Source organism: Arachis hypogaea, chromosome 20, assembly GCF_003086295.3.
Source record: "Arachis hypogaea cultivar Tifrunner chromosome 20, arahy.Tifrunner.gnm2.J5K5, whole genome shotgun sequence".
In the NCBI taxonomy this organism is placed as follows: Eukaryota; Viridiplantae; Streptophyta; class Magnoliopsida; order Fabales; family Fabaceae; genus Arachis; species Arachis hypogaea.
The window spans coordinates 103431904-103444226 of NC_092055.1; positions in this window are offsets into that span (position 1 = coordinate 103431904).

Consider the following 12323-nt stretch of genomic DNA (forward strand, 5'->3'; position numbering starts at 1 on the left):
TTGATTTATTGAATTTGATATAAGTTACGGTTATTATCCAATTTTACAATTATTAGATTATTTTCTATATTTGAATCACATAGTTGGTAGTTGTGAAATAAAAAGGATTTTTATATGATTTTGGACTAAATAATTAGTATTTTAAATATTAATGTTGCTATTTTGGAAAATAGAGAAATTAATTATATTATTTCTAATTTTTAGATTTGGGAATTTTATTGAAAATAATTTGTAAAATTGATGAGAAAATAGTATTTTTCCATATACAATTAGTGTTGGATTTACATTGGGTTTCAATTACTATATTATTCCCAATTTTATGTAAAATTACCATAATGCCCTTAACCCTAATTTTATTCAAAAACCCTAACCCTAAAACTCTAACCCGGTTACCCGGTTTCCCCATCAGCAGCAGATCTCCCCTTCTCTCCAATTTGATGCGCAGCCCTATCCCACACACACTCACGGTTCCCTGAACCAGGGGATAAGAAAGAACGAAAATGGAAAGGAAGGGGGAAAGGGGAAGGAGGTCGCTGCCCAATCTGCGCTGCCATCATCGTTCGTCCATGGAACCAGGAGTCGTGCCTCTGTCACTGAAAGGAGGATGGAGAAGGCGCGATGCTAGAGGAGCGCGACCCGCTGCGTTGTCGTGGGTCCCTCGCCGTCGAGTTCGAAGGAGCAGGGGAGAACGACGTTGGGTTTGAGGGAGGCAGAGGTGGTGTGGTGCGAGGTGGGAGGCGAGCTGTTCGCGTCATCGTTGCTGCGCCGTAGCGCCGCCGCCGCCGTGTCTCTCACTACTATGCGTCGCCGTCGAAGGCAAAGGGAGAGTCGCGATGGAGCTCCGCTTCTGTTTCTCCAGTCGCGCAAGAGGGAGGCGCGCCGTGAGGGAGAGCCGTCACGTTTCTACCGTCGCCGGTTCACACGCCGCCGCTGTGCTCCTTGCCGCAGTGCTGCCGATGGAAGAGGAGGGTTTGCCAGTTCTGCCTCTCACTGCCGCCTCCGTCGGAACTGCCGCCATGGCCGCCGGAGCTCCGGGCTGAGTTTCTGCCACATGAGACCCTGCTGTCGTCGCCGGGAAAGTATGCCGGTAAGGGTTTCAAACTTGGTCTTCGTTTCTTGTGAGATTATGGGAATTTTATTGTCGCGGCATGTTGGTTTCAGTCACCGTTGCCGGAGTCGGGTCGCCGCAGCCGTTGGGGGTGGCTGTTGAGGCTACCGCCCAACTGGTTCAGAGGCCGTTGTTGTTTGGTTCAGCCGTTCTTTCTTAGTTTCAGTAAGTATTCCTGTTTCGAGAGCTCTGCGTTAGTGTTCTGTTCCATGAAATAAAGTAATCGAAATGTTAATGGTTTTAGGAGCTAGAATCCGGTTTGCTTGTGCCGTTTGGGGCTGTTTCTGCTTTTGAGAGTGTAGGCAGAGCCGAGATTTTGATTGCCGGTGATTTTGGGTCGAGATATAAGGAGTTGGTTAATGCGTTTGGGTTATGGTTTGCATTTTGAGGTAGGGGCGCTTTCCGAAAACTAGAGTTTATTATTGGAATTATTACATATGGGTACTGATGTGAGATATTGTGTATTTGGTGATTGTATCTGCCTTATGTATTATTTGACTGACTCGAATGACTATGGATGTTGGTTTGGCTGAATTGTTGTGTGGCTTATGAAATGTAATGTTTGAAGTTGATTCTTTAAAGATTTGAAATGAGTTTAATCCGTCGAGGATTGGTTTGAATTGAGTCAATTATTTTGATGATGTGAAAGATAGAATACTCTTGAAATTCAGCCTAGGTTGCTTTAACTGATTTGGTTTTGATAAATGATTTATTGCTGAACCGATTCTTGAAAGCTTTGAAAATGAGTTAAATCGGTTGATATTGAGTTGATCTTGAAATGGTTTTCTTGAAATATGCCACTGAGGCGACTGTTGGATTTAGCTTGCTTTGAATTGATTTCTGGTTTTGAGCTGTTGAAAGGAATGAGAAACGATTTAGTTGGGACCCGAAACGGGTGGCAAAAGTCCAAGTTTTAGGGGAGGTGCTGTCGAAATTTCTATAAAATCTGAGTCTTTGTTGAATGTTGTCTGAAATAATGATGAGTTAAAAGACTTCTACTGTTTTATTCGAAATATCAAGAAAAGGATGATTCATGCTTTCGAAATGAGTTATTAAAGCGGAAATTGTGATTTAGTCTTGCTTCCTAAGAAAGGCCTTGTGTCTTTTTCAGGAGAAGGTTATTTAGATGAAACTTGTGTTTTAAAGCTATTTGAATGTAAAAAGGGTTTATGCCTTTGAATTTGACTTGGGGGTTTCAATTAAAGAAGTTTCAATGACTTTGAAGAACCTGAATGCCTATTGACAAGTTTCATTTTGAAATGTTTTGAGAAATGTTTTAAGTACTCTTTGAATTCTGAATTCTTGCAAGACTAAAACAATTTTGAACAGTTGAAACGTTCTAGAATTTATCATGGGGGTTGAAGTTGGTTTTGCCTAAGTAAAGGAAACGGCTTTGAAAGAAGTAAATGATTATATGACTCGGTTTGGCTTAGATCCTATTTGCTTACTCAAATCAGAAGGCCAATGTTTTAGTGATTTTAAATGAATTTGGCGAAATGAGTTATGTTATTCTCCCCTAAAGACTTGGGACTCTGCCGAGAAACTTTTGTTATGAAATCCCATTGTTGTATGGGTGATTTTGAATAATTTGAAAGAAATCCTTAACTTGCCATGGTTTTGGAAGTTTTGGAAAGGGAAAGCCGAGAGTGGCTTTGTTTTAAAAAGGGAACTCACTTTGAGTAAATTTGGCTTATGAGCCTGAGATGATTTGAGAAATGAGATCTTTAAAGCCAAGGCTAAAAAGAGTTGAAATTTGATTTCAAAGTGAAATGGCTTGAGAAAAGTGATTTATGGCATAAATGCCGGTTTTATGAATTTGATGATGTTGAATGGTGGAAGTGTTGTTTTGTTGTGAGCCGGAATGGCCATGTATGCTATTGAACTATGGATGATTGCCGAATGAGTTGTGAGCCGTATGGCTGATTATGAATTATGAACTTAAGCCGAAGGGCTGTATTTATTGATAAATTGGCTGGTTCTGGATTGAACCGTGAGCCGGATGGCTGAGATGGATGGTGATCCATGGTTGAGTACGAATGCATGTATGCAATCGAATGAATTGTGAATTTAAGCCGGATGGCTGAGATGAATGTTGTATGCGAGTATGCTTGTGTTTTCTCTCTGGTTTTAAGGGTGACAGGGCACCGATACCCTCTAATGGCGACAGGGCGCAGATACCCTCTAATGGCGACAAGGCGCAGATACCCTCTAATGGCTACAGGGCGCAGATACCCTCTAATGGCAACAGGGCGCAGATACCCCCTAATGGCGATAGGGCGCAGATACCCTCTAATGATAATAAAGCGCAACAGAGAGACTGTGTCCGGGTTAGCTACCGGACACGTCGGGTTGGCTTGGTAACCGACAGATGATATCATCAGCCACTAGGGACAGGCATGCATCATATGCATTTGTGTGACATTGGTTGGGTGTGCATATTATACTTGGTTTGCCTATGTGATTAATTGCTAACTGTTCTACTTGTAATAACTGTTTGTTTATGCTTGAACTTCCTATCTGTGTTTGCATCTGGGACTCTGTTGGATTATGGTGATTGGTTGTTGGTTGGATTGTTTGGGCCTAGGGCCGTGGTTGGAAAGAGATGAACTGATGGTTAATTTCGGTTTTGTGTTTCTGGTTTGGAATAAAATTATGAAAGGCTATTTTGGTTCCGCATAGATAAACCGTTTTGAAAGGCTTTTGAGTTTTTGAGAATTGAACGGTTCTTCTTTCCGAAAAGATTTCCGACTTTACTTTCATTGTAAACCGTTGTTTTTGAAAAGAGGCATAAGACAGTTATGAATCATTGGTGCGATTATCTTCATGTATCCTATTACAGTAATTCCCAAAAACCCTCTACTGAGAACCCTTTCGAGGATGATGTTCTCACCCCCTACATTTTTCCCCTTTCAGGATATGGGCGCAGAAGTTACGAAGAGCTTATTTAATTGTTGTTGTGATGCTCTGTATTGTTTTAGTTATGGTTTACTGCACCCTCGCCTTTATCTTGATATAATTTGTAAGAGGGATAGGAATTGTATTGGATTATGTTTGTAATATTATTTATTTATATATATATATATATATATATATATATATATATATTTGTATATATATATGGATGTACTCTTTATGAGCTTTGTAAGTTGTATGGTATTTATGGATGTATGTTATCGGATGAAAGTATTTTTGGGAGCGGTATTGCGGTTTAAAGTTTCAAACAGGCTCATATTTTAGTATTAAATAGTATAAGTGTCGTCGTAATATCCGAGCTATCAGAGTTGCGCAGCCGGAAGCGTGAGCTTTGGTAGTTAGGGTGTTACATTATGGTATCAGAGCAGTTCTTCCTGTAGAGCCTGAGGAATGGATCGACTATGCTTCAGTTGCATACTCTGAGCGTTTGTCATGTATTAGGTCTTGTCGAAAGACGTGAATTAGAGCTTTATGCACATGACGGTCTATTGATTAGCGCTGTTAGTCTTGCGTTGCATAATTCCTGATATTAAGTTTGGCCGGCTTAATACTAGTGAATTATGTATATGAAAGCACTGATGGGTTATCATAGATGATATACGAGTTTCGAGTAAAGCGAATCGCGGGTTTTGGGGGAACGTTAGAAACTTTTTCTCGAGGCTATTCAGTTGTGTGTCTTGAATTCTGTTCGAGTCGACCTGTTCTTTCATATCCTAACTTGAAGTTCTTGTTTGGTACTCCTCTTGAAAAGTAATTTGATGTTTCCACTCTATTTCTCTATTCATATGCATTCTTGTTTGACCTCAGTTGCATATGCTTGTTTGGAATCCTTGATGCATCTGTCTTCCTCTGTTTGAGTTCTTCTTGATTCAAGTATTCTTTGATATAGTCTTGAACTTGTCTTAATGTGCTGTGACTTTTAACTCCGGGTTCCGTGTTCATTCTTAGAGAACTTGTTGATTCAGTTTTCCTCTTATTTGACAGTGATTACAGCTAATTTTGAGATTTTTATAAAAATTGCTGTTGATTAGATACATACTTATCTATATATGAACTTTGAAGATTTCTTATATAGTTTAACAATTATTTACTCCTAATACCTCGACTGTACTTTTACTAGCTTATAGAACTGCACCTACTTAAAATACAAGTTGACTTTCTAGTAACTTTACTATAGTTCCAATGGACATCTTCATTTGATTATGTATTTGGATATTTTTCAAAATTTTGGAAAGGAAAGATTTATCACTTTAGTCCCGGTTGAGTTTCATTTGATAAGCTTTACTTAACTTATTCTGAATTGAGTTTGATTTAGCATGCTATATGGTTTATGCCATTGTTGTTCTTTTAAAAATATTGGACTCATGGCTTTCTTCTTATGAGCGGACTAGAGTCTCTTTTAAGCTTTCCATCTCCATGAATGTCATGCTTGACTTTGTTTTTTAACTAATCTTTTACATCTTGTGAATCTTACCATTGATCTTGGTTTTTCTTTTCTGGTGAAGCTCTTCCTTATATGAGTCAACTTGATTTGTTTCAATTTTGTGCATCGTCTATTCTCTCATTACCTCTACAAGAGTTTTTAGTCAAAGATTTATCATTGAGAAATTACTAATGATTGGGTTGTCTTTTCCTATGACTTTTGTATTCTTTTGAATCAACTGAAAGTTTGTTTGATGTCTCATGCCTAGTGGATATTGTTTGAGCTACCTTGATTTAAGATCTTTTATTGTGTGGCTTGACTCCTTTTAAGTACATTCTAATTTTCGTGAATATCCTTTTGAGATGGTGATTTCAAGTATACTTTTGGAGTCTTGTTTTGAACTTTTAAGGAAGTTTTGAATTCTCTTTGAAGAAATTCTAAATGGAATTTATTTTCTATTGCTCGATTGAGATTGAAACCATTGCTCGATTTTGATGAAGTTAATTTAACGTTGGCATGCGCTATTTTAAATGGAGTTTTGAAAAGCTTCCTTGTTTAGTGGAAACCGGTTCGTTGGTAACGCACCACTTTTTTCCCTTACCAATTTATAAGCAAACTTTTACCTCGGATTTTCTTTTTCTAAAAAGAGTTTAACTTTCTCTTTCGTCCTTGCTATAATTTTTATACACGCTTGTTTGAATATGGACTTTTGGGAATTTTGAATAAGCATTTGATTTCTCTTCCGAGTTTTATGAATTACTTTTGGTTAAGTTATGCACCTAACTATTTTTCTAAAATATTTGATGAAAATATTTTGCTCTTAGCCAAATCTGGGTGCATTTGTTTTTAAAACTCTGCATAATCTACTTCGACATGAAGTTGAATTAGAGCAAAGCCACGTTATTGCTTTTGTTGCCCTCTTGAGGAATGTTTGCTATTGAGCTTTTCTTCTAAATTGCGAAGTGATTTTCCACAAGTTTTCGACTCTTTCATGAACAATGTATTCGGAAGTATTTTAATTGTGCTCGAGTTTTGTGAGCTTTGTCTTGGGTCTGAGATATTCTTTTCTGTAAATCTCATACTTCTTTGGCTCAGCTTGAATTGGTATCAAGCTAATGCGCTGATTTTCTTCTTATTGATCCAATTGAATTTCCTTGATCTAAGGGTTATTTTTTTGGAGTTGTTAATCGATTTATTTCTAGCAAACTTCTCGGCTTTTGAGCACCCTTGTTTATCTGGAATTGGATATATTCTTTCAAATCTATGAGTATTATCCTTGATATTGTTTCTCCTTGCTAGAATCTTGTATCCTTCTGAGTAGACTCGAGAATTGTTTTGATATCACGTGCGATCTGTAGATGTAGTAACGTGATGCGTTAGTTCTTTAAGACGTGATATGTGCATACAAAAGTTGAAACGGTAGGTGTACAACGTTATGAGTTGTGGGTGTTTTGTTCCTTGCGAACGGGTTTGCGGTTGTCAGGCTTGTGATCGAGTATGGGAATTGTAAAGTGCTTGATGGAGTTGGAAAGTTGAAGCCCTGAGGCCGATATGAGATTAGTGTGCGGATGTTAAGCACGTTGTTTTAACCCCATCCTGTTTTATAGCCTTCGATGCTTTGCCCTACTATCACATGATTGACCCATGTTATCTTTTGCTTTGAGCCTACCTAGTAACGTTTGCCTTGCAATCACACTCCTATCTTTGCACCCTTATGCATATGACAATCAAAGTATTTGAAAATCGTATATATATGATTATATTTTGAGATATTTTTGCTTCTTCCGTAAATGTGTTCAAGGGTGAACTGTTATGGAATTTCTTTCATTTTGTATCAATTTTCGAGGGCGAAAATTTTTATAAGGTGGGTAGAATGTAAGACCCAGAATTTTGAAAAGTCTTATTTTGATCAAGTCTCAAATCATATTGTTATTTATAGCCTTAATTTCGGAAATCATTTTATTAAAGATAATTAAGGCAAGTTTTGATTTATTAAATTTGAGATAAGTTATGGTTATTATCCAATTTTACAATTATTGGATTATTTTCTATATTTGAATCACATAGTTGGTAGTTGTGAAATAAAAAGGATTTTTATATGATTTTGGACTAAATAATTAGTATTTTAAATATTAATGTTGCTATTTTGGAAAATAGAGAAGTTAATTATATTATTTCTAATTTTTAGATTTGGGAATTTTATTGAAAATAATTTGTAAAATTGATGAGAAAATAGTATTTTTCCATATACAATTAGTGTTGGATTTACATTGGGTTTCAATTACTATATTATTCCCAATTTTATGTGAAATTACCATAATGCCCTTAACCCTAATTTTATTCAAAAACCCTAACCTTAAAACTCTAACCCGGTTACCCGGTTTCCCCATCAGTAGCAGATCTCCCCTTCTCTCCAATTTGATGCGTAGCCCTATCCCACACACACTCACGGTTCCCTGAACCAGGGGTTGAGAAAGAACGAAAATGGAAAGGAAGGGGGAAAGGGGAAGGAGGTCGCTGCCCAATCTGCGCCGCCATCGTCGTTCGTCCATGGAACCGGGAGTCGTGCCTCTGTCACTGAAAGGAGGATGGAGAAGGCGCGATGCTAGAGGAGCGCGACCCGCTGCGTTGCCGTGGGTCCCTCGCCGTCGAGTTCGAAGGAGCAGGGGAGAACGACACTGGGTTTGAGGGAGGCAGAGGTGGTGTGGTGCGAGGTGGGAGGCGAGCTGTTCGCGTCATCATTGCTGCGCCGTAGCGCCGCCGCCGCCGTGTCTCTCACTACTGTGCGTCGCCGTCGAAGGCAAAGGGAGAGTCGCGATGGAGCTCCGCTTCTGTTTCTCCAGCCGCGCAAGAGGGAGGCGCGCCGTGAGGGAGAGCCGTCATGTTTCTACCGTCGCCGGTTCACACGCCGCCGTTGTGCTCCTTGCCGCAGCGCCGCCGCTGGAAGAGGAGGGCTCGCCAGTTCTGCCTCTCACTGCCGCCTCCGTCGGAACTGCCGCCTTGGCCGCCGGAGCTCCGGGCTGAGTTTCTGCCACATGAGACCCTGCTGTCGTCGCTGGGAAAGTATGCCGGTAAGGGTTTCAAACTTGGTCTTCGTTTCTTGTGAGATTATGGGAATCTTATTGTCGCGGCATGTTGGTTTCAGTCATCGTTGCTGGAGTCGGGTCGCCGCAGCCGCTGGGGGTGGCTGTTGAGGCTACTGTCCAACTGGTTCAGAGGCCGTTGCTGTTTGGTTCAGCCGTTCTTTCTTAGTTTCAGTAAGTATTCCTGTTTCGAGAGCTCTGCGTTAGTGTTCTGTTCCATGTAATAAAGTAATCATAATGTTAATGGTTTTAGGAGCTAGAATCCGGTTTGCTTGTGCCGTTTGGGGCTGTTTCTGCTTTTGAGAGTGCGGGCAGAGCCGAGATTTTGATTGCCGGTGATTTCGGGTCGAGATAAAAGGAGTTGGTTAACGCGTTTGGGTTATGGTTTGCATTTTGAGGTAGGGGCGCTTTCCGAAAACTAGAGTTTATTATTGGAATTATTACATATGGGTACTGATGTGAGATATTGTGTATTTGGTGATTGTATCTGCCTTATGTATTATTTGACTGACTCGAATGACTATGGATGTTGGTTTGGCTGAATTGTTGTGTGGCTTATGAAATGTAATGTTTGAAGGTGATTCTTTAAAGATTTGAAATGAGTTTAATCCGTCGAGGATTGGTTTGAATTGAGTCAATTATTTTGATGATGTGAAAGATAGAATACTCTTGAAATTCATCCTGGGTTGCTTTAACTGATTTGGTTTTGATAAATGATTTATTGCTGAACCGATTCTTGAAAGCTTTGGAAATGAGTTAAATCGGTTGATATTGAGTTGATCTTGAAATGGTTTTCTTGAAATATGCCACTGAGGCGACTGTTGAATTTAGCTTGCTTTGAATTGATTTCTGGTTTTGAGCTGTTGAAAAGGAATGAGAAACGGTTTAGTTGGGACCCGAACCGGGTGGCAAAAGTCCAAGTTTTAGGGGAGGTGCTGTCGAAATTTCTATAAAATCTGAGTCTTTGTTGAATGTTGTCTGAAATAATGATGAGTTAAAAGACTTCTACTGTTTTATTCGAATTATCAAGAAAAGGATGATTCATGCTTTCGAAATGAGTTATTAAAGCGGAAATTGTGATTTAGTCTTGCTTCCTAAGAAAGGCCTTGTGTCTTTTTCAGGAGAAGGTTATTTAAATGAAACTTGTGTTTTAAAGCTATTTGAATGTGAAAAGGGTTTATGCCTTTGAATTTGACTTGGGGGTTTCAATTAAAGAAGTTTCAATGACTTTGAAGAACCTGAATGCCTATTGACAAGTTTCATTTTGAAATGTTTTGAGAAATGTTTTAAGTACTCTTTGAATTCTGAATTCTTGCAAGACTAAAACAATTTTGAACAGTTGAAACGTTCTAGAATTTATCATGGGGGTTGAAGTTGGTTTTGCCTAAGTAAAGAAAACGACTTTGAAAGAAGTAAATGATTATATGACTCGGTTTGGCTTAGATCCTATTTGCTTACTCAAATCAGAAGGCCAATGTTTTAGTGATTTTAAATGAATTTGGCGAAATGAGTTATGTTATTCTCCGCTAAAGACTTGGGACTCTGTCGAGAAACTTTTGTTATGAAATCCCATTGTTGTATGGGTGATTTTGAATACTTTGAAATAAATCCTTAACTTGCCATGGTTTTGGAAGTTTTGGAAAGGGAATGCCGAGAGTGGCTTTGTTTTAAAAAGGGAACTCACTTTGAGTAAATTTGGCTTATGAGCCTGAGATGATTTGAGAGAGTTGAAATTTGATTTCAAAGTGAAATGGCTTGAGAAAAGTGATTTATGGCTTAAATGCCGGTTTTATGAATTTGATGATGTTGAATGGTGGAAGTGTTGTTTTGTTGTGAGCCGGAATGGCCATGTATGCTATTGAACTATGGCTGATTGCCGAATGAGTTGTGAGCCTATGGCTGATTATGAATTATGAACTTAAGCCGAAGGGCTGTATTTATTGATAAATTGGCTGGTTCTGGATTGAACCGTGAGCCGGATGGCTGAGATGGATGGTGATCCATGGTTGAGTACAAATGCATGTATGCAATCGAATGAATTGTGAATTTAAGCCGGATGGCTGAGATTAATGTTGTATGCGAGTATGCTTGTGTTTTCTCTCTGGTTGTAAGGGTGACAGGGCGCAGATACCCTCTAATGGCGACAGGGCGCAGATACCCTCTAATGATAATAAAGCGCAACAGAGAGACTGTGTCCGGGTTAGCTACCGGACACGTCAGGTTGGCTTGGTAACCGACAGATGATATCATCAGCCACTAGGGACAGGCATGCATCATATGCATTTGTGTGACATTGGTTGGGTGTGCATATTATACTTGGTTTGCCTATGTGATTAATTGCTAACTGTTCTACTTGTAATAACTGTTTGTTTATGCTTGAACTTCCTATCTGTGTTTGCATCTGGGACTCTGTTGGATTGTGGTGATTGGTTGTTGGTTGGATTGTTTGGGCCTAGGGCCGTGGTTGGAAAGAGATGAACTGATGGTTGATTTCGGTTTTGTGTTTCTGGTTTGGAATAAAATTATGAAAGGCTATTTTGGTTCCGCATAGATAAACCGTTTTGAAAGGCTTTTGAGTTTTTGAGAATTGATCGGGTTCTTCTTTCCGAAAAGATTTCCGACTTTACTTTCATTGTAAACCGTTGTTTTTGAAAAGAGGCATAAGACAGTTATGAATCACTGGTGCGATTATCTTCATGTATCCTATTACAGTAATTCCCAAAAACCCTCTACTGAGAACCCTTTCGAGGATGATGTTCCACCCCCTACATTTTTCCCCTTTCAGGATATGGGCGCAGAAGTTACGAAGAGCTTATTTAATTGTTGTTGTAATGCTCTGTATTGTTTTAGTTATGGTTTACTGCACCCTCGCCTTTATCTTGATCTAATTTGTAAGAGGGATAGGAATTGTATTGGATTATGTTTGTAATATTATTTATATATATATATATTTGTATATATATATGGATGTACTCTTTATGAGCTTTGTAAGTTGTATGGTATTTATGGATGTATGTTATCGGATGAAAGTATTTTTGGGAGCGGTATTGCGGTTTAAAGTTTCAAACAGGCTCATATTTTAGTATTAAATAGTATAAGTGTCGTCGTAATATCCGAGCTATCAGAGTTGCGCAGCCGGAAGCGTGAGCTTTGGTAGTTAGGGTGTTACACATTGACTCTAGCTTCCACTAAGTTAATAAGTGAGGTGGATAGGACTTATGGATTAGGATTAATGTAGCTCATTTGACTTTTCTTTACTTGTTAAAGGATGACTTAATGGGATTGATCCTTACAATTATCATGTTGTGGTTAGTAATAAGGATAAAGATCCTTAACCATCAACCCTTGCCAAGACCTTTTTATCATTTGAGTTTTATTTACTTTCTTGACTCTTATTCAAAACCAGAAAAAATACTTATCCCATAACCAATAACATGAACACTTCCCTGTGATTCTGATGAGCGGATAATTTATACCCTTTTTGGCATTATTTTTACATAGTTTTTAGTATGTTTTAATTACTTTTTATTATATTTTTATTAGTTTTTATTCAAAAATCACTTTTATGGACTTTACTATGAGTTTGTGTTTTTCTATGATTTCAGGTATTTTCTGGCTGAAATTGAGGGACCTGAGCAAAAATCTAATTCAGAGGCTGAAAAAGGACTGCAGATGCTATTGGATTCTGACTTCCCTGCACACAAAGTGGATTTTCTGGAGCTAAAAAAGCCCAATT